This window comes from Panthera tigris, chromosome C1 (genome assembly GCF_018350195.1).
Source record: "Panthera tigris isolate Pti1 chromosome C1, P.tigris_Pti1_mat1.1, whole genome shotgun sequence".
NCBI lineage: Eukaryota > Metazoa > Chordata > Mammalia > Carnivora > Felidae > Panthera > Panthera tigris.
This window is the reverse complement of record NC_056667.1, coordinates 68,523,401-68,551,248: the sequence shown is the minus strand read 5'-3', so window position 1 is coordinate 68,551,248 and position 27,848 is coordinate 68,523,401.

The window sequence follows — 27,848 nt, the reverse complement described above, 5'->3', positions numbered from 1 at the left end:
TCACTGATCACACCGCAAATGGAAAACATCACGCTAACCAGACAAAAGAAGTAAATGGAGGTCAAGATTGAGGGGGGGGAAATGTGCTATATATAGAAACGATGACTTTCAAAAGCAGTAGCAATGATTGGGACGGAAAAATATTTTAAAATGTAATTCAAGAATATTTTTTTAGAATTCTAAGACTAACCTACAGAGTAAAAGGGTAGAGCCACTCTCCAGGAAAACATGGATACAGAATGATCAATGCTGAAACACAGACCATAAAGGTGTCAGTCTTCTCTAAACAAAACAAATCAGAAAATTCTATTGGGCTTAAAGTCAAAAGTACAAAGTCACCACATTAAGTGAAGATTCAGGCCAGCCTTAGAGGCTTCTGCTCAGCATTCTCCAATGGTAATTGAGATTGGCAAACGTGTACAGTGTTTTCAGGGAAAAAAAGTATAACACAAAAACTTGATAACCAGTAAACTGTGAATGAAAACAAAGCCAGAAGACAGGCATCTTTACATGTGCAAGAATTCCAACTCTCATGAGTCCTTCTTTAAGGAAACCAATGGAGCCAAGGAAAAGATTAATAAAGAAACTATGGGAAATGATTGGTTAGTACATTGAATTCAAACAACTGAGAATAAGACCAAATATTTGATAAAATTACAGTTATAAAATCAAAAGAAAATATAACAAACCACAAAAATAAAGCAAATGTAGGGGCGCCTGGGTGGTGCAGTCGGTTAAGCGTCCGACTTCAGCCAGGTCACGATCTCATGGTCTGTGAGTTCGAGCCCCGCGTCAGGCTCTGGGCTGATGGCTCAGAGCCTGGAGCCTGTTTCCGATTCTGTGTCTCCCTCTCTCTCTGTCCCTCCCCCGTTCATGCTCTGTCTCTCTCTGTCCCAAAAATCAATAAACGTTGAAAAAAAAATTTAAAAAAATAAAAAATAAAGAAAAAAAATAAAGCAAATGTATATAAGCAAAAAATTCAACACGAAAGGAAGAAATAAGAAAAGGAGTAATATAAGTATTTTATTTCTTCATTGTTAAGCTGGTAACTAAAATATATTTTTTAAAATGGATAAAAATATAATAGAAATACAATTGTGTTTAAGTATATAAAGGTATAGAACAGACTAAGAAAAAATGCTGTTTACCTATAATTTCAAATGGAAATAAAAAGAAGAGATTGGGGAATTATGGCAATTTTGTTATTGCACAAAATGGAGATTCAATAGTTACACCTAAAGATGCAGAGTAGTAAGTATGTTATATAAAATGATGGTATAAATGTAATCACTAAAAGAACTGACAATACAGATACAACTTACAACTTACCAGAGAGAATCTACATACAAGACAAAGCCAAGGAGAAAAACCACCATATAATACAGGAAAAAAAAATCAAAGACGTCATAAAAAGTGAAAGTATCATATAAAAGACTATGAAAGAAGTGAAAGTATCATATAAAAGACTATGAAAGAACTAAGCCCAAACAAATCTGTCACCTCAAGAAATATAGATAGGCTAAGCACTCCTATTAAAAGAAAAAGAATTTCAGGTTGAACAAAGCTTACAGAAACACAAACAAAAACACAATGTGTCAAAAAAATTGAAAATAACATGGTAGGGAGACATATAAAGTAAACGCAAAGAAAAATAAGGCAGGATTAGCAATCTTAATAACCAGACAAGGTTACATTCAGGGCAAAAAGAAAAAAGAGTCAAAGCAAATCAGAAAACTGGAAACTATTAAAAATCGTAAGACTTGGGGAAATAAGGCTTTTAGATTATCTCTATACAAATGGTATGACAATATAACTAGAAAATCAAAGAGAATTAATGCTAAAACTAGCTTACAGAACAGGAATTCATTAAGATGACAGGATTAAAATCAGTATGTAAATATATATACTAATATATACTTACTATATGTTACTATACAAAATTATATAGAGATATATAAAATAACCAATTGAAGAGAAAACCATTTATAATAATAGCACAAAAATTAAACATTTAGGAATAAGCTGAATAAGAAATGTGGAACAAAAGAGAAAACTGTAAAAACACTCCTGAAGACACAAAAGTAGACTAGAACAAATAGAAAGCATTCCTCGCCATTAGAAAATATTATTTTGGGGGGCACCTGGGTGGCTCAGTTGGTTAAGTGTCCAACTCTTGGTTTTGGCTCAGGTCATGATCTCATAGTACATGAGTTCAAGCCCCAAATGGGGCTCTGTGCTGACAGTGCAGAGCCTGCTTGGGATTCTCTCCTTCTCTCTCTCTCTCTCTCTCTCTCTCTCTCTCTCTGCCCCACCCCAAGTCACACTGTCTCTGTCTCTGTCAAAATAAATAAACTTAAAAAAAAAAGATTACTTTTCAAATGTATTTTTCCCAAATAATATAGATTAAAAATTATCTCAAAAACATGTCACCAGTTTTGTTTGGGCTTTTATTTTGAAGATAGACAAGTTTATTCCAAAGTTCATTTGGGAAAAATAAATGCAAGAAAAACTGGCAAAAAAGAAAACCCTACTGTTACTGAACTCTCACCAGATTAACCAAAATTTAGAAACAAAAACAAAAATTAAGCAATTGAAATTCACATACATTAGATAAAAGAATTGGCAGTTCTTTATTATACGACTAACCATTCACCTGTCTCATGCCCCCCCGCCAATTTTACTGCTAGGTACTTACATAAGAGAAATAAAAACATATATCCCCTAAATAGTTATTTAACAGTGTTCATTACAGCTTTGTACATAATAGCCAAATATTAGAAACAATCCAAGTGTCCATCAGTAAAAGATACATAACCAAAGTTTGGTATAATTATACAATGGAATACTACTCGGCAATTAAAAGAAATAATTTAGGGGCGCCTGGGTGGCTCAGTCGGTTAAGCAGCCGACTTCAACTCAGGTCACGATCTCGTGGTCAGTGAGTTCAAGGCCCACGTCGGGCTCTGTGCTGACAGCTCAGAGCCTGGAGCCTGTTTCAGATTCTGTGTCTCCCTCTCTCTGACCCTCCCCCATTCATGCTCTGTCTGTCTCAAAAATAAAGAAACGTTAAAAAAAATTTTTTTAAAGAAATAATTTACTCATGCACACAACATGGATGACTATCAAAACATACTGCCAAACAAAAGAAATTTGAAACAAAAGTTTACATAGTGTATGACTCAATTGCATAAAGTCCAAGAACAGGCAAAACTAACCTATGGTGTGAAAAAATCTAAATAGCAATTATCTTTAGAACATTACTAGGCATTTGCTGGGAAAGACAATGAGAGAACTTTACTGTATCACAAGGCATATGGATTTGTGAGAACTTAATGGATGCTGCACTAAAGATTTATGCATTTCATTATATGAAAATTTATTTTAAAGATAAGACTCTAACCAATATTTAATTCTATTTGATATTATAGATACTGAAGTATTTGGGAGGATGATAGTGATGTCTATAATTTACTTTGGAATGCACCCCAAAAATAAGATGGGCTGATGTATACACAGAGGGATGGATAAATGAACATATATGTAATAAAGTAAGATTAAAAGAAAATTAATATTATACTATGTGCGCTGCTGTATGAGTGCTCACTGTAAAATTCTTCCAAATTTTCTAAACATTTGAAGTTTTTAAGTGATAAGATGACCAAATTTGGGGGCGAGGGGAGAACAGAAGTGAAGGGCAGTAGCCCTATCAGAAATGAAAACGTATTATAATGTTCCTAAAATTTAGCAAGTAAGGTCTTATTGTTGCAAGAATACATATGCCAGTAGAATAGAACAGGCTATCTAGAAATTGACTTAAGTAGAGATGAAAGTTTATATGTATGATAAAAGTGACCTCTCAAATCATTGAGAAAGGATAGACATTTTAACAAATGATGCTGACATACTAGATAACCATTTGAGTAACAGATAAGACAGGAAACATGTCACCAAACATCATAATAAATTCCAAACGGATAAGGTATGTATGTTAGGGTTCTCCAGAGAAACAGAATCAGTCGGGTATGTCTATATACATAGAGGGAGATTTATTTTAAGGAATTAACTCTCGCAATTGTGGAGGCTTAGTGATATGATGATATGATGATATGATGATATGATGGGGTGGGTTGGCAGGCTGGAGACTCAGGGAAAAGTTACAGTTTGGGACCAAAGACAGTCAGCTGGGAGTATTTCTTCTTGTTTGGGGGAGGTCAGTCTTTGTTCTTTTATTTATTTATTTGCTTGTTTTTATTTTTTAGTCTTGTTTTGTTTTGTTTTGTTTTGTTTTTTAGTCTTTGTCCTATTAATGCCTTCAGCTGACTGGATGAAACACACCCACACTATGGAGCAATCTGCTTTACTCAAAATCCAGTGATTGAAATGTTAATCTCATCCCCAAAACACCTTCATAGAAGCATCCAGAATAATGTCTAACCAAATATCTGGGCTCTAGATATAATACAAGTAAAATATTAATAATTTTGAATACTTACAACATTTTGCATAGCAAAAAACAAAACAAAACAAAAACAACCACAAAAGAACATTATAAGCAAATTCAAAAGAAAAATAACCAAGAAGGAATGAACACTTGAATATACATAACAAATAAAACAATCTTCCTGATATATAAAGAATTCCTAAAAATTGAGGAGACAAATAGTTAAAACCAAAGAGTGAAAAGAATAAACAAATAGTTCATGGGGAAGGTGTAAAGCTTACCCTTACACATATAAAAAATATTCAAACATAATGAGAGAAATTCACATTAAAACTAAGCTGTAAAGATACAGTTTCTTATCTGTCAGATTGAGCAAAATATTCAAAAGCTTGAGAATACACTATTTCTGCAAACTTTGGGTAAACAGATTCTCTTTATACTGTTGGAAAATGTGCAAAATGAGACAATTGCTATAAAAAGAATTTGGCAATATCTAACAACACTCTATATATGTTTACCTTTTAACTTAGAAATCTCACTTTTAGAAATTTTTTCTTGAAGGTATAGTTCCAAAAATGTGGGAATAAAACTATGTACACAGTTTTTCATAGCTGCATTATTTGTAATAAAGAATACTGGAAACAACCCAAATGTCTGGTTATAGGAGAATGACTGAATGACTATGGTAATTCACATGATGAAATACATTACAGATTTTGTAAAAAAAAAAAAAAAAAAAAAAAATCCTTATGAAAAGACATCACTTCTTACACACAGGTTTAGATTTAATTATAAATATAGATAAACATCTTTTTTTTGAAATGAAATATAGAAAGGATATGGTGAAATATAGTAAATTGGTTACCTACAGGTGCCTACATAGGTGTGTGTGGATATAAAAACGTTAGGGAATGACTAAGACTATTCTTAGTATACCTATGTGTTAGCATCCTGTCAGGAAAACAGAAACCACATAAATTATATTCACAATACAATTTAGGAGCTTGTCTAGATTGTTGGAAGAATGAAAAGGCAACCATGGAACACTTAGGTAACATAGAGATTATAACTGCCTGAAGCAGCTCCTACCCAAAAAGCTGGGATAAAAGGAAGGAAACTGAAGGGGGAAATTCGCAAAGTTGGAACACATTTTTCTGAAGACAGAGCATTCCCCAGATGGTGCTAGAACTTCAGGAGCTCTGAGGAGGGGCATCATGAAACCCGGACTCAGACCACTGAAAAAATAGAGTTCTTAGTGGTAGTCTAAAAGTATTGGAATAAGTAATAAGCTGAAACAACTACTACTAGAAAGATCTCTGTCTGGGTAAAGGGTTATTGCTGGAGAAACTCAGAAAGGATCAAGTAAACGAGAAGAAGCAAGTCCTTTCTCCATCTTCCTTCTTTTCTCTAGTCTCCCGTGATGCCCTATGGTAGAACCTAACAGGACAATGGGGGTGGCAAGGGTGAAATACAGTTTAGAGAGTGCCAGCATCATAGAGAAGAACATGAAGGGGGTATTTGGAACTGAGAGACAATAGCCGGCACAGCCCACGTTTTTGGCTACTCAACAGCCTTACACACATTTCTATACACATGTGATATCCTATGTAACAAAGTAATAATTTTAGGCTTTGATGAACTTGATAAAATGTATTAAAATTTTATGTACCTAAACCTTCATTCAAATATGAATCTTCCCTCTTTCTCCCCTAAAAAGGTAAACACAAAGTCTTCATTGTATAGACATACATTTCTGGACAATGTTAATTACCCCCAAAGGCGATCACAGTAAACTTGAACATTAAGTAACCTAAGCCAACTATTCTTATATAAAATAAGAAAAGGAGAAGGGATTAAAAATTTTTTTTTGAATAATGAAAACATTTTATAGTTTCAAAAAGAAATCAACAAAGATGTACTAAAACCAGCAAAATTAATTATACACAGAGACAAATGGAGACAACCATATCAAATGGAAAATATAATTACATAGGAATAACAGAACTAATTAAATATCTTTGACCATAGTATTTCAGCTGTGCACCCTGGATATATTCTAACTACAAAAACAGCAAGAATAGCTTCATCTTTACTCAGCAGGGGTGTGTTTTGAAGGGTTTTATTTAAGCCTCCTAATAAGTGAAAGATGATGATCATGATCATGATGATGAGGGAGGAGGAGGAGGAAGAGATGATGACGGATAAGTGATAGATAGATGATAGATAAGTCAATAGATAAATCGACAGATGATAGACAATAGATAGATAGATAGATAGATAGATAGATAGACAGACAGACAGCTAGATAGCTAGATAGATACAGGGCCAATGAGTAAACAGATGAATGTTACTTGGGAACCAGAGTTCTCACTGAGGAAAGAAGTATATGAGAGAAGGATGGGAAGAAACTGGAGGTCCCTGCAAGAACACGTGATTTTTATATTTTGTTGGTTTCCTGGATCTGTTCAAAGAAAAGCCCTAGAAATGGAATGAATCCCAGGAACAATGAACAAAGTGGCACCAGATCTTGGCCTGTAAATGCCATTTTGGTTTGTAAATACCATTTGAAGGACATAACTGATCACAAATGTGGGCAAAGAAATAAAATACCTTTTTATGCCTGAAAGCAAACGATCAAAGGATTTAAGAGGTTTCCACTGACTAAATTGGGGGAATCATAAACATATAAAACTAAAATAATTTTAATAAATTACACATCAAATTTTTAAAATCCCTGATTTCTACCCTTTGCTGCCCCTCTCCCCAAAAAAGGCAGAGAAGAAAAAAGGAAAGAAGGAAGGCTCATCATTACATCTTTACAGAAGACTTCCAGCTAATAAACATAGAAGGAAAAAATTAAACAACGATTTTGCAAACTCTAGGATAAAAATAGATTTAGGCAAGGATTTTCAATGGATGTTAAAACCATTAGAGAAGGTTATTGAGAACATAAAATCCAAAGTTTTAAAGCCTTGGTGAAACAGAGTTCCCTAATTAGGAAGGATAATAGATAGCTTACCAGTGAAGAAGTCTCATTGACACTACCTTAACTAAGTCATCAACTTAGTATCACCTAGATGCACTGAGGACACAATATCACATTTTTAGTATTATTTACAAAAATGTTGAATATGAACATACTCATGAGGAAACACTCACACAAACCCAGGTTGTGTGGCATTCCACAAAACAATTTTCTGAACTCTTAAAAAATATGATTAAGAAAGAGGAAAGTGGGAGAGCTATTGTAAATTAGAGAAGACTAAAGACACAAATACAATCTGTGATCCTTGACGGATTCCCAGTGAGAAAAAAACAGCTATCAAAGACATTACTAGGACACTGGGGAAATTCGAATATGGACTGTATATCAGGCAGTTGTATAGTATCAACGTTACATCCCTTGAGAGCGACAATATTATTACGGCTATGCAGCGGAGTGTCCTTATTCTTGGAAAATAACTGCTGACATATTTCAGGGTGATGTATCGTAATTTCTGAAACATTCTTCTCAAAGTTTAGCAATTTGCACGTGTACGTATCTATATGAAGATAAACGTGGCAAATGGGCGAATTTAAGAGATGCTTATATGCCTGTTCGTTGTACTTCTCTTTCATCTTTTCACAGGCAACTCTAAGACTAGAATGGCCCTTCAAAATTCCAAGCTGGGCTAAGGTATCCAGGCTTTTATGTCCCTCCACCCATATCATCAGTCATCTGATGGGGGCTGACCTAAAAAAAGCTTGGTGTGAGCAGGGTCACTCTCCACCTGAGGCAGTCCCGGAAGGGGATTCCTGAAAGCTTTCTGTCGGCAGCACTCCCAGCAGCTGGGCTAACAAGTGCCCCTTATAGGGGCATCTGGGCAGCACATCACAGTGTCCACTCTGAATACTTCAAAATACACAAAGAAACTTCAGAAGTTATTGCCAGAGGGGACGTTATTTCCCCAGCCAAAGAAAAACAAATGGGAAGGCGGATCCTCTGCCCTGATGCGACTCTTGATAACACTCCACATTCTCTCCTGGTATTGTTATTGCTGCCAAGGATTTATTTTTGCAGCTATCCATTTAAGCCAACTTGTGTTTAGGTGATTCTAAAGAAAACAACTCTTTTCACCCTGAAATTATGTGCCTGGTTTAGCTGAAAGAAATATGGTAATACATAATCTTAACTGAAACATAGTACAGCAATTTTCCTCTGAGAAGGTCAGGGTTAACCTTCAACGCCCTTACTCGCATAAAGAAACATCTTTAACTTGTATCAGCATATTTTCATTAAGTTCACATCGCCCTTCAAGGTGCAAAAGGGCTTTCATCTCTAAGAAGGCAACAACTAATTAGAAATAAAGTTGCAAGAAAGGCACACGCATTAAGCTGTAAGAATGGCACAGCCATTGCAGGCAAAGCATTCCAAAGGATCTAGAAAACACTTAGAAGTGCAAAATAGAAACCAGAAACTGGGCTCTTTCACGTGAAACATTTCAAAGGTGCAGTGGCCTTTTTGTTACAATTCTAACATTCATAAAGGATGGGGGTGGGGGGACGCACACTAATTAAAAGGCATTTTTTTTTCCGGGGGTTTAATGGGATGAGGTCTGTGAATTTCAGTTTGTGTAGGACAATCACAACTCCAAGTGTTCTATCCTTTTGTTCCCAGAGCATAATCCATTATTTCATCTGGAAATTCCAAGTTCGACATTCAGAATACAAGTATCAGTTGGTATCTGTGACCTGAAAATTAACTTACCATTCACTGCATATTTAGAGGTTGGAGATTACAGATGATATACAGGAAACTGCAAGACCATGGAAAGTACAAAAAATTCTACTTCCAGACTATGTGTCCGGTTTAAAATTTTTACTTAGAAAAACAGCAATTATGTTGACACACTATGACAATTATGCCTGGCACATTATAGGTGTGCGATATGTATTTGTTGCATAAATTTTCAAGAGAGAAAAAGCAGAGAAAACCCTATCATTTTTTAGGAAGTATAAAAAAAATGTTACTAATTAACATGCTTTACATGTTCTGAGCAATTTTAAGGGGTAGAATCTCATTAAGAGGACCTTATTTAACTATTGATGTTTTATTCTTCATAAGCTCCATCAAATAAATATTTGCCTAGCTTTTTGGATAATATTGTCTATCTTTGTTTAACAAAATATAATTTCCAAAAATCAACAAGCACATTGAGTGTCTACTTCATATCTTGGTCCAGTGAGTTTTTGTGTTATTTTATGGCCATGTGACTAGTTCAGAAGATGAAGGAACTACAAATATATTTTTTCTTTCTTTTTTCTTTTTTCCCCCAAAACCCCTATGGAGTAGGGAAAAGCTTTCTGATTATTTTTCAGTCTGATATCAAAGGTACATAAGATCATACTTAGAAGTTGTCAAATTGAATCAACTTTCCCGGTTTACCTTAAAGTGGCTGTTTATACAAATTGAATAAATATGTCCACATAGAGATAGAAAGGGGAAAAAAATCAATAGATTGGAAAATTCCTACATATATGTATCTTGAAACAAGTTGCAAAAGCTATCGAAAGGTTAATATTTGTGAGATATAGTTTTAATCACAAATTTTAGAACTACTGAGATTGACAAAACAGTCTTAGGGCAATGCGAGTTATTACTATTTACTTTCTAAATTTATTTGGTACTGTCTTGACAGGACAGAAAAGATGAGTTGTTTGAACTTGAGTATAAAAGTCTGTTTTCTATCAATTAAATCTGCTCCTTTCCATCGCCGCCCCCCCCCCCCCCCCCCCGTCTCCTTAAAATGTTTCTCAGTATGGTACTTGTTCTGGTGTGTTTGAATTTATTTTGAAATGAATTTTTTTGTAGTTTGTTTTGTTTTGTTTTCCTGCTTGAGGTATTCATTTTGAATCTCTGTGTCAGGAAATAGAAGTGTTATCTGTAAATGAGAAGCGTATGCAAGAAACTCAGCCAGTGTTGAATTTCAATGAGCTTAGTGGTTCTAATGTCATGAAACTCTGTCAAATGTTAACAGAAATTACAGATAGAATTCTTAAGGAAGCTTTCAAATCACAGCCTTTCCTGTCAGATTTGATAATAACCTAACATCTATGATATCTATCAAGATACTGAAGTGTGATACTGAGCCCCTGCGGAAGAATCATGACATTGTTAGGCCAGTATAATAATAATATTCATTTCAAATTTCAATCATTTCTAAATTTTCTGTGTTTTTTTAATCTACTGCATGGTAAATATGAAAAATAATGAGAAATTAAAATATTATTGCATTTGATATTTGGAAATACTTCTCATTAAAGTGACTGTATGTTTACTTAATGGTTCTCTCTTTTCACATGTTAAGAAAGAAAAACATACGAAATTGTATAGGCTTTTCTTTATTCAAATGTTCTAAATGGAAGCACAATAAATGTTATTTAATAACTCAACCACAGTGTTAAAATACACATTTTTAAATAGTCTTTTCCACTTTATGTGTCAACACCATTAGATTTCCTTAAAGACAAGTTTGTCATATAGATAATGTTGCTTACCTTAAGTTAGTCTGGTTTTTTTAAATGATGCAAAAATCTGTGGAAATCAATAACCAAGTGGTAGTGAATGCCTTGGAATTCTTGTCATGGTTTGCAGAGTTCAAAAGTCTGTCACTTTTACTTAACTAAAACCAACCTCATACTTCTTCTGCTTCAACTAATTAACCTCCTATATTCTTGAATATTCAAGCTGGAGAAGAAGAGCCATGAACAGAAATTAGGAAGCAATGACGATTCAAAGAAAACCGAGACCAAGGACTATCTTTTTTCCTACCCTATTGGGCCCAATAGCAAATGATTTTCGTGGCTGCTCATCTTGGTCCAAGTCATTACTTCCATCACTGTGAGGGAAGCTCTGGAATACAGAATAGCTACCTCCAAGAACAGGTGATGGAATTGAAGAGCCAACTTATAATGAACTGCTCCATAAACAGCTGCAGCAACAGCGCTACACCATCCCATTCTTATATGCAGGGATAGGGTTTTACAGCAATATATTCAGGTGAATTCAAAAGAAGATATGCTGTAAGCTCTGAAACAAGGAGGTCTCAGCTAAGTTCTGTTTACTGCTATCCTCTGTAATCACTGCTCCTAGAACAGTGCCTGAGACACTAAATAGACGTTCAAAGAAAAAAAATGCAGCAAGGCTCAAGAATTTCTGTTACCAGCTGTTTGGGTCCCTTCTTTCCTCATGGGAAGAATTGCAATGAATTCCAATTCTCCAGGTCAATTTCCTGAAGCCAAGCATACAACCACAGTAAATATTCTCAGGTAGATATACTGCGTGCATGTGACTATTATGAATGGGACACAGCAGTGATATATGAATTAGCAAGAATATGAATTAGCATCTGCTGATAATGCTTTAAGATACAGCTGTTAAAGTTATGCAACTTGAAATCAAAAGCACAGAACGGTGCCATATTTAGAATTAAGTCAGATTTTCCCCGATTTAAAGGTATTATTGGAATTATTTACATTTTTCAAAACTCCATTACTAGTTAACAGGGATTTAGGTTTTAATCTTAACACTACTTGGAAGACTTGGGAAATTATTGCAACCAAAATAATGATTAGTTTTTAGAAGACTTTAAGCCGAAAATCAAATCACAGATTGAAATTGAAATCAAAGAGAATAAAATATTTACGTACAATGGGGATAAATCTTTGCAATGAGATTTATTTGGTAAATCACAATACAAACATAATTTACTATTTATTTAGAGAATTGAGTCAAACTCACAACTAGTGTATTATTTGAATTATATTTTTATATATATCAATAAGAAGGAAGGGCTGTCTTCTTCTACTCATACTTTAAATGACAATGCTTCCTACCTTTTATTTGTATGAGGTGTTTTTTGCTATCTTCACAGTTTACATTAATTAGGTAATTTCTCTCACAGCTCTAACTCTTGCCCATATTCCTGAATAACTTCAAACTGTTCTCGTCCAAGAACTCTTTTGAGACATTCAAGCTTATATATCCACCTAGACATCTCCATCTGGATGTTCTACAGGCTTTAAAGTCTTCATGTCAAAACTGATCATGTCATCTCCTGCCCAACCCCTAGATCCCAGTACTTTTACTGTATTTATCTCGTTATCTACTTAGTTACTCCAAATACTGCAAAGCCAACACCAACCACTTTCCTTTCCTCACTCTCTATACACAATTTAACCATCACTTCCTATCAATTCTACTCCCTAAAGGTCTCCTTAATTTATCCACTGCTGACTCAGGCCATCATTGTCCCTGGCCTGGCAGGCTTCCCTGCTCTGTTAACCTGTCTCTCTGCATCTGAGCTTGTCTCTGCCACTGACCCCGCCTTCATTGCTCTCTCATCCTGCAGTAAGAACGATCCTTAAAAAGGGCAAATCTGATCACAGTAGCCCATTTGACAAAATCCTCAGTGGTTCCCCAGTGCCCTAAAATTTATTAACTTAGACACACAGTCTGACATTCAAGCATTATATGATCTTTCTCATTCCTTTACTTCATTCACTAGACTTGAGTCCTTTACTCTCTGTTATGGATGAACTGTGTCACCCCTACTTCCACCAAAATTCATATGCTGAAGCCCTAACTCCCAATGTAACTTAAGCAAGATAATCAAGCTAAAATAATATCATAAGGGTAGGGCTCTAATCCAGTAGGACTGGTGTCCTTAGAAGAGGAAGAGACACTAGGAAGTCCATGCAGACAGAGTTTAGGTTATGTGAGGACACATTTGCAAGCCAGAGAGAGAGGCCTCACAGAAACCAATCCTGGCGATGCCTTGAACTTGGACTTCCAGTCTCCATAACTACAAAAAAACCCACAAATTTTTGCCATTTAAGCCACTTAGTTTGTGGTATTCTTTTATGGTCACCCTAGCAAACTAATACACCCTTCCTCTATTCTGACCCTAGAAATACCCCACTTCCCCTTTTCTGAATCCCCTATGGCCTCCCCTCCCCCCTCCACTGGACAGGCTAATTCCTACTGGTCTTCCATGCCTCAGTGAAACTACTAATACACTTAACAATTTTGACCCCCCCTCTAAGGCAACACTGAATTTTTTTTTAATTTTTTAATGTTTATTTATTTTTGAAGGAGAGAGAGACAGAATGTGAGTGGGGGAGGGGCAGAGAGAGACAGAGACAGAGAGAGAGACAGAATCTGAAGCAGGCTCCAGGCTCTGAGCTGTCAGCACAGAGCCCGACGCGGGGCTGGAACTCACAAACCACGAGATCATGACCTGAGCCAAAGTTGGATGTTCAACCGACTGAGCCACCCAGGCGACTCTAGGCAACACTGAATTAGTTGTTCTTTGTAGATTACAGACACTGTAGCTCCATATTGTTGTATTTCAACGGTCTAAATTTAAAATTCTAACTGCAAGTTATTTGCAACCAGGGAAAGTATTTGATACATTCTTTTATCCTCAGGGCCTAGAACAGGCAACTCCTCATATCTGTACAGCATCCCAGCACACAGTGGATGCCCAATAACTAAAAAGTAAGAGGAAGACAAGGATATCAAAACTTTCACCAAAACTAAAGAGAGCGTCAACGGACTGTTGTTGTTAAAGAGCTACAAGTACCTGCAAAAGTTCAGTAAAATGAGCAAGTGAAGGAAAAATCAAGCACTTCAGTTTGGTGTCCAGACATACAGGTAGCACAGAATGCATAAGTAACAGCAAAGCAGAGATCAGACAGCAAATTTGGAATCGATTTAGACATAAGTAATTGTTCTACATCAAATAGCGTCGTGCATTTGTACAAGAGTGCAAATTTTATCTCCTTGGTTTCTTTTTCCTCTATATACACCTTTAGGAAAAATGGTTATAAAATAAACCTGTTAAGATTTCATGAGATATTTCATGTTTGGTCCTTCTAATGGTTCTATTAAGTCTCTTCAAAGGGGCACTTTTGTACCAGAGCAAACTTGAAAGAACAGAACATTTATCCCAAAAGCAATTTCCTTCCTCAGTTATTTTCTGTATTCCCTTGGCAGTGTTTTTCAACAGTTTTACTTGAATAAGAGCTTATTTGGTCCCAAACCAGTTTCTCCTGCTGCTTGAACCTATATTCAAGTCTCAGACCTTTGTGTGTCATCCCCGATCTGCTACCATGGAAATGATTACAATCACACGAGTACATATTTTATTGCAAGATGAGCTCAGATATTTATAAAGAAAAAAATTAAAGCAAACTCTGACAATTTTTTTTCAGTCATTGTGCGTCTCTCTTTTAATCCATTCAAAGAAACTGAACGGTTTTCCAAATGGAACTTTTTATATTTATAGGAAGATGTCAAAAACAAAGTTTCAATGGTGATGATAAGTACGATACTGATGATAATGTTTCCTTTTAATTATATAATGTAGGAAAGTTGGCAACAGGATGGTTTACAACACCCCTAGGAAGAAAGATGGATTAATTTCAATATCCCTATTTTGTGGATAAGAAAACATATTCAGAGAAGTTGATTTACTTAAAATTTTTAAGTTTTCCAATCAGAAGAGGCATTATAGAAATGTCTGGTGCCAGTACCTTCAATCTGATATAAGTAACTTTCCCACGATGAAACATCTAGTAAGTGGTGAGCCTCTCTCCTGACTGCTGTGTACAGAGAGCTGTGTAGGCAGCTGGGCTCTTCCGGTACATAAGCTCCACACCAGGAATAAAGCCAGTCTTAGGAAAGGTATGTTTATTATGTCTTGGGCACTATTTATAAGATCTGAAGCAGCCAAGTGGCCCCAAGTAGCCATGAGTGTCAGTAAAAGAAATCTTCCTGGAAAGTATAGACAGCAATTAACAAAAAGAATCTATAGACGATTAAAGCCTTTGAGGGTCTTTTGACGCAGATCTTGTGTCCCAATAACTGGTTTTCAGCACAGTGTTTCCTGAGTCTTCTGGAATGCCCCTCTGGGAGGAGAGCACATGAACTGCAGGTGGGTTCTTCAATTTCTTCCAGCTTTGCATTTTCACCCTCACTCCCTTATTACCACTCCTACTGGAGGTTTCAAAAAAGTTTGTAGGAAAGGAAAATGAGCTCCTCATTAGAAAATGGTCATGGGTTCATGGTTTCTGAAAGCTTTCTGAATGCAATCAAGTTCAGCAAGCCTCCAAGGAATACAGTCGTTCCCCCTTATCCATGGTTTCACTTTCCTTGGTTTCAGTCACTTGTGGTCAGTTGCAGCCAGGAAGCAGATCATCCTTGTGACGTATGGCCTGAAGGTCAATAGTAGCACAATGCCTACCTCATTCACCTCACTTCACATCATCACAGAGGCATCTCACGTTATCACAAGAAGAAGAGTGAGAAGTACAATATCTTGGGGGGGGGGCGGGGGGAGAGGGAGACCATGTTCATTTAACTTTTTTATAGTATTATTGTGATCATTCTCTTTTATTAGTACTTGTTGCTAATCTCTTACTGTGCCTGATTTATAAATTAAACTTTGTCAGAGGTATGTATATGTAAGAAAAAGACAGTATATATACTGTTTAGTATTATCTACAGTTTCAGGCATCTATAGGAGGTCTTGGAACAGATATATGGGGACTACTGTACTTTTATGTATTCACAAAAGTATTTTAAACTATACCACTAATAGCCTGGCAGAAATAGTGTGATTTTTTAAAAAAAATATGCATATATTTTCCATACAAGGAGCTATGTAACAACTTGCTTCTGTCTAAAACCAAACTCCAAATCTGTTGTCTCACTCAAACCCAGACCATAACTTTATTTTTTAATTTTTTAATGGTTATTTATTTTTGAGAGAGACAGACAGAGTGCGAGTGGGGGAAGGACAGAGAGAGAGGGAGACAGAATCCGAAGCAGGCTCCAGGCTCTGAGCTGTCTCAAACCCACGAACTGTGAGACGGTGACCTGAGCCAAAGTTGGATGCTTAACCGACTGAGCCACCCAGGCACCCCTGCCCATAACTTTAGAATTTATTTCTAATGTTAAGAGTCTACCTTCCAGTCAGGCAGAGATTTCCATCACGGGCAGCAAAAGCAAGCAGTGCAATCCCTTCATGGTATACCTTTAGGTTTTTAGGCTACTCTAGGACGTTTCCAGATCATTTCCCTTTCTAACCAATCACATATGCCAAAGTAGCTTGGATCTCATCAGGTAGGGAATAATTACCATTTGGTTCTAGACATACACTTTGCATATCACTCAGCAGACTCCACCTGCCCCCTAGTTGTGAATTCTGGGAAGGAAATGGAGGCATTTTCCATGCTTCCAGCTCCACGGTAACACTATCTTTATGAAAAGACAACACAGGTACTATTGAATGCAAGATTCTAGATCCTCTACCGTGGTTCCCCAAAGTCAGCCTCAGCCTTTGAATATGCTTCCCCAAATCACCTTTCCTACTACATCCCCTCCTCCCTTCTTTTTTCAGCCCCTTGAAATAGTGTTGCTAATGTTTGCTTTCCGAATGGTGTTTTAAGGTTGCAGTCCCAAGACGCTCAAGCTAAAATTCCTGGGGCAGAGAACATTTATAGTTCAGCATATGTTTTCATAGTCAGTGGGAAAAATGTCTTCCTCTACTCCTAACGGACTTTCTTTAGTAATATGCTTCATGGCACCCCTGGATGTGTGGGGAGACTGACGTTGCCAGAATACTTCTTTTTTACGGCTTTTGTTGCTTTGACAGCTTTGATTTTATGGCAACTTTAATCATGTGTGTCCTATTCCTTCACCTCTGGCATTTTGCAAATATTCCATTTTTCTATCGCTGCTACCATTACTGCCTTCAACAAATTGTAATTCATCAAACTGTTTCCCCTATGTCCTTCTACTACATCCACAGAGGAAACCCCCAAAGGGAATTGCATCAAGCAAACAAGGTGATGCTAAATGCTCATGAATGAGAAGATCTATTAATTAAAAAGGGGAGGCGAGAGGGAAGAGGAAGAAAGAAAAATTACATGTCTAAGTTAACGCAGCCCCAAGACACCATCGGCAGTAACTTACATGCTGACACTTTAAACAGGCTTTATGAGTCTGTTTACTCTATTCACGACTATTCATGAAAAAAAAAAAAACGTGCTATCAAGTATAACAACACAATGTACATGTGTTATCTTAAAGATACAGTGAGTCAATAAATCATACCTGAGCTTTAACAATATTATATTTCCCTTTCTTGTATATTCATAGAATAATGGAAGTGGAAATGAAAAAGAGCTAGAGATGGAAAGACCAAATTGGTTATCCATTCAATCTTGCTCCGACAGAGGATCAGTCTAGAGCAATAATACATCTTAGGTTTTGTCATCTGGAAATGAGTGCCTTCTCTGTGTCTTAGCTTTCAACTGCTTTTCCTAGCAGCTTATTTCTGAGAAAGCAGAGTTCTTAGACTCTAGTTGTTTTCCCTTAAAGCCTGAACTTAACTTTGACTTTCCTAATTTTCTCTCCCTCTCTCATTCGAATTCCCCGCAATCTGTATAAAAATTTTCTCTGTTGTGTGTATTTGTACTCTTCTAATATGCCTTGGATTATTCCCTGGTTCTTATTACTTATCCAAGATAAATCCAGTGGCTGGTTATATATAGCAAGTATATATCACCCTTCATGCCTACTGATCTGTGTGTACTGTTTTCCCAAAAGGGTGGGAGGTGAGATTAGGACAATGTCCAGAAGATCTTTGTGAAAGGCAATGCCTCTTCTCAGCCACCCTGACTCCAGCACTTACAAAACTAGGGAGAGATTTGGCCACGAGCCCCTGCAGCTAACTCTCTTCTCCCCAGAAGCCATTTCTGCCTGTTGCACATCTAGGTTTCTGATGAATTTGTCCCACTTTGCATTTAAAACTTACCTAGTGGTAAGCCCCGTTCCTGGTCTAAGGCAGTGTGGTCCATGTTTAAGAGTCTCCTTTTCTTGCAAATATTGGCATCGTCTTCAAATTCCATTAAAATGCTATCTGCTCCCCTTTATAGATCATTAAAGATTTTCTCACTGCGAGTGAAGTTAATGCTACAGTTTACTAACTACCTCTTCAAATTGATCAATTCATGCCATTTTAAAGCATTGTGATGTTTTGTTTGCAAAGCTAAGCCAGTTTTCAAGTTGTTGGCTTTGAGGCCACTCATAAAAAGGAAAAAAAAGAAGATATCATGCTACAAAATACTTTACAGAAGTCATTATTATTATCAAAAGTATATAAATTTTAGTAAATGTTTTAGAGTGTGTCAGTGATGCAAAAAATATAGATTAAATGCCAATAGTTTATTCACTTTTTACCTCCAGATCTGGCACAAGGTAGTTATTCAATAAATACACACAAAATTAAATGTGTATTTTTAAATAAGTCCATTATTTGTTCAGAGCCAAATAATTCCAAGTGTGTTCATTTTGCCATACAAAAACTTAGTCATAACTTCACAAACATGAAATCGGGGTTTGAAGATGCCTGTGTAGATGTCCAGAAATTGTGCTGTTCAATTTACATGTATTAAGTCTAAACCTTGCAAGAGCCCTACAAGTCAAAGCAGCAAACCAAGGTACAGGAAGGTAACTTGCCTAAGATCACTAGAAAGATTAGGAGACACAGACAGAATTCGAATGCAGTTGTGTCTCCCTAAATCAGGCAGAGTGTACAGAATGTCAATTAAAAGAAAAGATTGGAGCTAGGCGTCAAATGAGGGAGCTCTGTCCATGGGCCACAGTGGTGCAGAAGCATGAGGCAGCCTGGTACATATTGGGAACATGATAAATTAAAGATAGGTATGAATGGGAGCTGCAGTGATTACAGTGGGAGAAATAAATAAATGGAAGCTTGGGTAGAAAGACCTTGCTCTTTGCTGCTAAAAAGAGTTTAGAGTTATCTTATTGGGAAACAGAGCCATTAAACACCTTAAGCAAAGACTCCTGACTGGTAGCATCAAGAACTGATTTGAAGAGAATAAGGAGAGATGAGAATAACAGTGATTATGCAATAGTCCAGGTAAAGAATGAGGAAGCCTTGCATTAAGGCAGGGACTTTGATAGCAGAAATAATGAGTAATGTTAATTCATTTGTGGAGGGGAAATGAGTGAAGAGAAACCAGCTTATTGCTGAGTATATGGTGACAGCCTCTACTGATACAAATGTAGAACCTAGAAACTCTTACAGAACAAAACATATACATATGGGGGTGGGGACATTGAAGGGAAAGGAAAAGATGGACTGGATGAGTTTGTTTGGAGATTTTAAGGTCAATTTGGTACATGTTGAGTCTGATGGATAGTCCAGTAGAATACTGATGGTTGGAAGATCACAGGATTGACTGCAATTACTCACGAAATGTTTAAAACATTGTGCTCTCAATTGTGAGGATTTTCTAAAATATGTATGCCCATGCCTTTTCTTAGATATCATGATTCAGTATTTCTGAGGTAAAGCTTAGGCTAATAAAAGCAAACCAATAATAATAACAACAACAGCAACAAAACACTGCCCAGCCCTAACAAAACACATCTGTAGGATTTCCACTGGATAGAGCCCCAAAGTCTCTAGGCTATCCCTGTTTCACTGTGTTTTTTTTTTAATGTTTATTTTTGAAAGAGAGAGAGAGAGACAGAATGAGAGAGAGTGGGAGAGGAGCAGAGAGCGAGGGAGACAGAGGATCCAAAGTGGGTTCCGTGATGACAGCAGAGAACCTAGCGTGAGGCAGAGAGCCCGATGTGGGGCTCAAACTCACAAGCTATGAGATCACGACCTGAGCTGAAGTCAGATGCTTAACTGACTGAGCCACCCAGATGCCCTCACTGCTTTTATACTAGTAGAAGGAGTAGCACTGGTAGAACGTAGTAGTGTGTTACAAACTATGGGTCACAAACTATTGGTTGCTCATAAAATCAATTTAATAAGTTGCAACAAAGGTTTTAGTCAAATTTAACAAAAAAATGTCAGAACTAATTGCACATAGAATAAGTACGTTTAATAGTTTTTTATCTGTTTTCTATATTTCTATTTGTGTAGATGTATATGTAGTCTGTGTGTACAGGCACCTGCATGCATGTACTGGCTTATAATGTAAAATTATTATTTTTTCTTTCACAATCAAAAAGTTGTAAAGCCACTGTTATCCATGACAAAAGGAATTATAGCTAAATGTTACAATTTATTTTTAATGTCAAGGTAGTCAAATCTTATGAAGAAAACTGAGCCAGGTATGAGGTGTGATTCTATTTCTAGCTTGGTTACCTATACAATGTTGGTTCCATGAAAATCAAGATTTCCAAATGGCTTTATTTGTAAACAAGAAATACCATAGCACTTGTAAACCACCTCACTAACATTAACTTAATAAGACCACTTATGTCAAGTGCTTTGAAATCTGAGAGAAATAGACTAACAACTTTTGAATTTCATTTTATTGTTTACAATGAACCTTCACAGATGTAATCATTTTGGCTCACAAAGGAAGTCTATGAGATAGCTAGGAAAGGTTGCTTTATCCACATTTTACAAATGAGGAAATCAATCACAGAGACGTTAAATGTACCTAGGTAATCATAACATTAACACTTCTCAAATATTAATAGATATTTCTGAAAAAAAATTGCTTCCATTTGTATTCAATAATCACATTAATCAACGCCTACAAAGCTAATGATCTCATGACATTTTTCCTCCATCACCCACAGAAGCCAATATTGTAGACACATAATCTAACCCTATTTTGCTAAGAAAATATTTTTCCTTCATATTTTTGTTCAACTCTTACAAGATAGATTAATAGTTGCCTACCCATAATTTCCTCATTCTTATTTGCTAAGGAGACCCCAGTTTTATGCATGTACCTATACCTCAGAAAATATATTTCTGTTCTCAGCTCAAGAGCAAATCATGAACAATTTAACTCTATCAAGTTTATACAATTCTCCTTAACAATGATTGGCTTACAAATGGATATGACCCATTCGGGACAATGGGCTGCGAAGAGAGGTCTCCTACATCAAAGGGGAGGGACTTAGAGTAAGAAACACAGAGAAGAGACTGTCATTTTATTCCTCTGGATGGTCACATATCTGAATGCCTCCTGGAACTGTAGCATCCATACTGGGACCACAGGAGCAGCTGGCCTGACAACCAAGGCAATTCCCTGAAATCGTGGGAGTGGGAAGATGCAGAGAACCTTAATCTCTGCTGGCATTGTTGAACTGCTTAACTACTTGACTTTGGAGTCATCTTGCATGCCAGTGACTTACATGTGAAGTGATAAACTTTCTCTAGAGTTAAACATTTTGAGATATGTTTTTGGTACTGGCAGCCAAACACATCCTAATCACTAAAAGTCCCCATCCATTTGGCAAACTTTTGAGATTAAATACTTTAAGTTTCCACCTAACTGATTTTTGTTTACCACTTTAACAGTAAGTTAGGAATATTCTAATTTTGCCTATGTTTTTTTTTAATCCAGTTAATCTAAAATACTATTCTACACCTATTAGGTTTATTTATTGAGGGACTATTTTCCAAGATTTTTTATATATTCAGGGAATCCAATGTTTTTATAAATCATTCAGAGACACACTGGATAAATAATGGCATCCAATGTATAAAACGCATTCATATGCTAATAATATCTCCGAAGTGTGTAATTTTGAAAATATTTAGTTGACTCATTTCATACTACTTTGACTTACTGCCCTTTGAGTAACGTGGTATATGTGTGAGAAACATGATATATGTGTAACCGAGCCAATGGACATAAAAGAGACACGAATGGCCGCAGGGTGCATCTAACACTTTTTAAAATTTTATTCAAAACTGTTTATGTGTGTTTACACATATTTCTCTAGGTAGACGGTCCATAGCATTTATCAGTCTCAAAGGATTAAGAGCCACTATGTATGAGAAAATTAATCTTTTCCCTTACTATTTTTGAATCAGATTGACGCAAGCCAACAACCATTCATTCAAATAGAGAAGGATTTGATCTCTGATTTGCCACTTCATATGAGCATAGCTCATATACATAGATTATATAGGAGGCTATACCACTTGGTAGAGTCTGAAAAATACTACTAAAAGCATTCGACGCTTTTTAAGAAAGGAAGACATAAATTAGGCAATTGGATTTTTGGTTCTGCATCATTTCGTCCACAGCAATATAGAGTGGTTTAATTTTCTTTCCAATAAAATTTCTTTCTCAATAAAATAAGCATATGAAAAATGTAGAAAAAATCCTTGGAATGGTACAGTATTCATACAGTTATACTGCTAAACTTTGCAAGAATAAACCTAACACATTTATCATGGTGTCTACCATTCAAGGTTTATCTCTGAAAACTCCATCACACTCCCTACTCATCCATACTTGGGCACTAGCTATAAAGAAAGTGCTCTTTCCCCTAGAATTAAAACTTCCATTTCTCTGTGCACCTGAACATACCATTCCCTCTTCTACAATGTCCTCTCTTCTCTTCTTTACCTGTTGCCTGCCATATGTCCCATTATTCAGTACTTGTTTCAGAACCACCTCCGCTGAAAAGAATCTCCTAGGGAATATATGGCACTCCCTGCTCTTTGCTCTCATAAGATCCCAGGCACTCATTCAACAAATATTTACCTAATGCCTCTAAGCACTGGGAACACAGCAGTGATCAAGCGACATTCTTGTTCTCATAGAGATAATATTGTAGTGGGAGTAGATAGATAATATGCAAATAAACACATAAAACAGAAGAGGTAATAAATTCTCTGAGGAAAAAGAAATCAGGGTAAGAAAGGGTGTTAGGGGCAGAAGACAACCATTGCAGGTAAGGTAAGGAGAAAAATCCTCCAAGAGAGCAGAGCATTTGAGCAAATCTCAAAATTAAGTGACTACCTAGAAGAAGAGGATCCGAGGAAGAAGGGGCAGTGAACGCACAGGCTTGGATGTAAAGGCATTCGTGGAAGTTTAGAGAAAAAAGAAGGAACAGAGGTAGTGGAAGAGGGTGAGAGAAATGGGAGATAAGGTCAAAAAAGCAGCCTGGTGCCAAATGGCAAGGACTTGCAACTTGTATGTTAGTTAAGATAAAAGCATTGGGAAATTCTGAGCAAGATGTGACTTGACCTTATTTCTAAAATCTCACCACAGCTGCTTTGAGTAGAGCACGTATTTGTCAGTGAGAAAGCAAAGAGACATACAAGAGGCTACCGCGGTAGTCCAGATGGAAACTGGTGGTGGCAGCTTGTCCTGGGATGGCTGCACAGGCAGGGATGTGAAAACTATGAATACTGGCAACTCTTGAGGGAGTTTGTTTTAGCAGAGAGAAGGGAAATGGTTAATTCACTGGAGAGGGCAGTGAGGGCAATGGATAATTATCGTTACAATATATTACAACATACATTATGCCAATGGGAAAGAATGCTGGTGATGTGGAGTTGAGAGGGGCTAACTGCCATGTCCTTTAGTAGGAGAGAGAGGGTGGGATCCAGGATGAAAAAAAACCGAGATGGCCTTTGTGGGCCAGGGACATATAGTTCAACTACTGTAGTGGACAGAGATGCAGAATACTTGAGTGCAGTGCCAGTGGGGTAGTAGACTTTGTGATATAACTATATAGCCATCCTGTAGACGAGGAGAAGAGAGGAGAGAGAAGAAAAGATCGTAAGAAGCCTTTTATTGGGTGTTCTGTTACTCTTAGAAGGAGAAACATACTATGGAACAATAGTAGGCAATTCACAGGATTTTGGGGAAGGTCAGAGAATCACTGGAGGTGATCTAACTAGGACAATATCCAAATTACAATGACATAATTGCTCACAGAACAGTTTTCCGCTGCTGGGAACCCCAGATTTTCCTGCCTATAAATCCCCAGGCCTAACTGTTAGAACTGGGACATATAACACTGGCTACTTCTCAGTCACCTTCACCAGAAAAATAGATACTGCACCGTGCTTCTTTCTTCCTGCAGTATGTTTCCTAATCAAAACCTTGCTTGGGAACATTTGATGGGAGAAATCTACAAAAAATTCTTGAGCTATAGCTGTAAACGAAGTTTAAAATTTAAGTTTCTGGTGTCTGCCTTGGAGATTGAGATCTCATAAAGGGAGAGACTCCCCATGCATAAAAAGGGTACCCAGAAGACGGTGGGCAACCAAAAATACAACAAACTTAAACTACAAGTGTTTACATCTTTGCTGTTATACCCCCCCCACCCCAAATGTTTTCAACACACAATAAAAATATGCATGTGATAATTTTTGTTGCATAAAAAAAGATAAATGAAATGAGGAACTTCATTTTTATGCACGGCCATTTGTTATTTCTTTAAATCCTGGTTCCCACCCCAAATTATACAAATAATATAAACTAGGGGCACCTGGGTGGCTCAGTTGGTCAAGTGTCTGACTTCGGCTCAGGTCATGATCTCACAGTTTGTGAGTTCAAGCCCCGCATTGGGCTCGCTGCTGTCAGCATGGAGCCCGCTTGGGATTCTCTCTCTCCCTCTCTCTCTCTGCCCCGCCCTGCTCACGTGCCCTCCCTCTTTCAAAAATACAATAGATGTTAAAAATAATAATAATATAAACTAAACTGGGGTATTAGAGCATAAATTGGGGAATCTTAGAGCATTAAAATATGACCTTCAGTCTCTAGGACTGTTCTAGAAATTAAGACTATTTTGGGGGGCTGGATCATTTTGAGCTTCTGTTCATTTCAACACAACTGTCCTAAGAAGGTGCTGGCTCTCTGGTATGGTAATGTTTGAGAATAATAGAACAGAGTGAGAATTCATTCATTAAACAGATATTTATTAAGCCCCTAATTATAGTTACACATTCTTCTAGGTGTTGAACACACAGCAATGAACAAAAGAGATAAAAATCACTGCTGATGGCATTACAATTCTAGAAAAAAGGGATGTGCTCAATATCACAATTACCTTTAAGTGATGACAAAATTAACACCTGTTTATGACAGAAAAGCATAAGAAAAAAAATCACCTATTATAGCACTAATGTAACTCTTGTGCTTTTTGACACATGGTACTGTGGGGTTTTTTTAAGTATCTAAATCTGCATATTTGTTACAAAAATAGAATGCTACCTAAACATACAGTTTTCCATTTTGCTTTTTTCACTTGATACTAGTTCATGAATATTTTCCTATATGATTATGCATTTTTTTATAAAATTTTGTAATGTGTACATATTACTCTGTCATGGAAAAGTATCATAATAAGGTCCTTTTTACTGACCATTTAGGTAGGTTTCCAATTTTCCATTATTATAAACAATGCTACAGTGAACATCCTTGGACTTCTATATTTGCACATTTATCTGATTATTTCTTCTGAATAATTTCACAAATGTGAAACTGCAAGGTCAAAGAGTAACCATTTATTTAAAGGCTGCTAATATATAGGCCAACTCTTGTCCAGAAAAAAATTGTGCCAATTTTGTTCTCAGCTGTACTGTGTAAGTGAGCGCCTATTTCCTACACCCTAGCAGATTCTACTTGTTTGATTATTAATCAACTTCTGATGATTCAGCCAGGGACTCTCGCAGTAGGGAGAAAGGTAGTTGGGCAGCTGTCGCTAAATGATAAGTCAACAGATTTTTCGATATGTACCATTTATCCACAAGGATTACCCTGTGCCCAGTGGGATCCTCACCTGTTTCGTGCTGATAGGAATGCTTACGAAACTTCTGAGGGAAGAAAGGAAAAGAGGAGAGAAAATATGTCAGTAATTCTCACCCTTCCAATCCATTTTTTCATTGATAAACAATATTAATTGCATTGAAAAAATATTTAAATAACGTCAATACTGACAAGTACAATTTAGCTCTATGGGTATGTTTGTATGTAGTACACAGAGTTATCGAAGGCAAATGGAAATACAGTTGAGATGACATATTATGCATCATTAAATAATAAACACTGAACAATGTGAGAAAGCATCTTCTATCTCTTGGAATGCCTATATCTTAACTTGACATAATCTGTAGAATCCAAAGGAAGAGATGATACTAAATGGATAGTCATTTTTCTTAATGTCTGCTCCACTTCCCAAATTGTACTAGTTTATACTTACTGATTTTAGTTCATTAAGTTAATGCTTATTGTTTAAGCTTTAGGTCAGACTGTTTCCTGAGATGTGGCCAATAACCACTTAACAGCAGGGATAAAAGGATGTTCTAGTGAGACAACTCTAGAAGTCACTGGCTTCTAATTCAGAATTAGTACCCCTAATTCAGAAATCTCTATCACATAAGATCCCATGAAAACAAACAAACAAAAAAAAAGAGATCTCCCTCAGCTAGGAGAACCTAGCTAAGCTGTGTCAACTGGGAAAACCACTCAGAGTACACAGCCCTTTATTGTTATTATTGGTGCTGGCAGGATCCCATCTCTCTCCGCACAGCCTAAACCCACAGCCTTTAACCTCTCATACCAAGAAAGCTGTTCATAACCAGAACAAAGGTTAGAAAGCCCCTATCGTCATCCCAAGTGACATCTCTGCATCTTTATAGATCCACTAAATAGGTAAGTCCTAGTTATATCTGTATCCAGGCTCCTAGTCAAAATCCTCTTGTTTCTTATTAACTACACCCTTCTCCCTGGCTTGAACTTGTGCTTACTGAACAAACCCCACCAAGTTAAACCAAAATCTGTTTATGGCTTCCACTTTGGCCTCAGCCTTTCCCATCCATTTGCCACAGACCCCAGTGTCTCCAACAGTATAAACAGGTCCTCTGCTGGCACATTAACTCTCTGCATTTGTCTTAGCAGAACTAGATGATTATACAGCCTTTAGAAAGTGGAAGTTCAGTCTGAACTGCTTCAGGATTCAGACCGAGCATCTTCTGGATGAGTATGGTGTTAAATAAATTTCTACAAATTTCCTCCCTTAACTTTCATAACAATTCTAAGCAATCGATTCTTACTCTACAAATGAGAAAACCGAGACACGGGCAGATTAAGGGACTTGTCTAGCTTTTACATAATGGAGCCACGATTTGAATCTAGGGTCTCCTGAATACAAACCAGTGTTCTTCTGCCTTATGATATTGAGATGGAATCACTCAGCCCAGGCTTTAACACCTTTTGAAACAGAGGTGGTTTTCTCCCGTGGCTTGATTTAGTAATTTTCAGCTGAATAAAAAATTCCTGTGTCCTGCCCATGTGAGTCCCTCGCCCACGGCACCAGACCAAAAGACAGACTCAGGAATCTGACAGGCAGCCACCCCCTTGCACATGATCTATAATGTCAGATATGAAGCACAATTAACAAACAAAAGCAGATCTGGCCAATGCTTAATAATAGATGGAGGAGTTAATTGACCTATGCAAAACTTAAAAAGCGCAGAGAAATTATTAAAGTGTAAAAAGTATTTTCCCGCCTGTCTTATACCCAACATGGTCCCCTCAGCAAGATATGTCATCC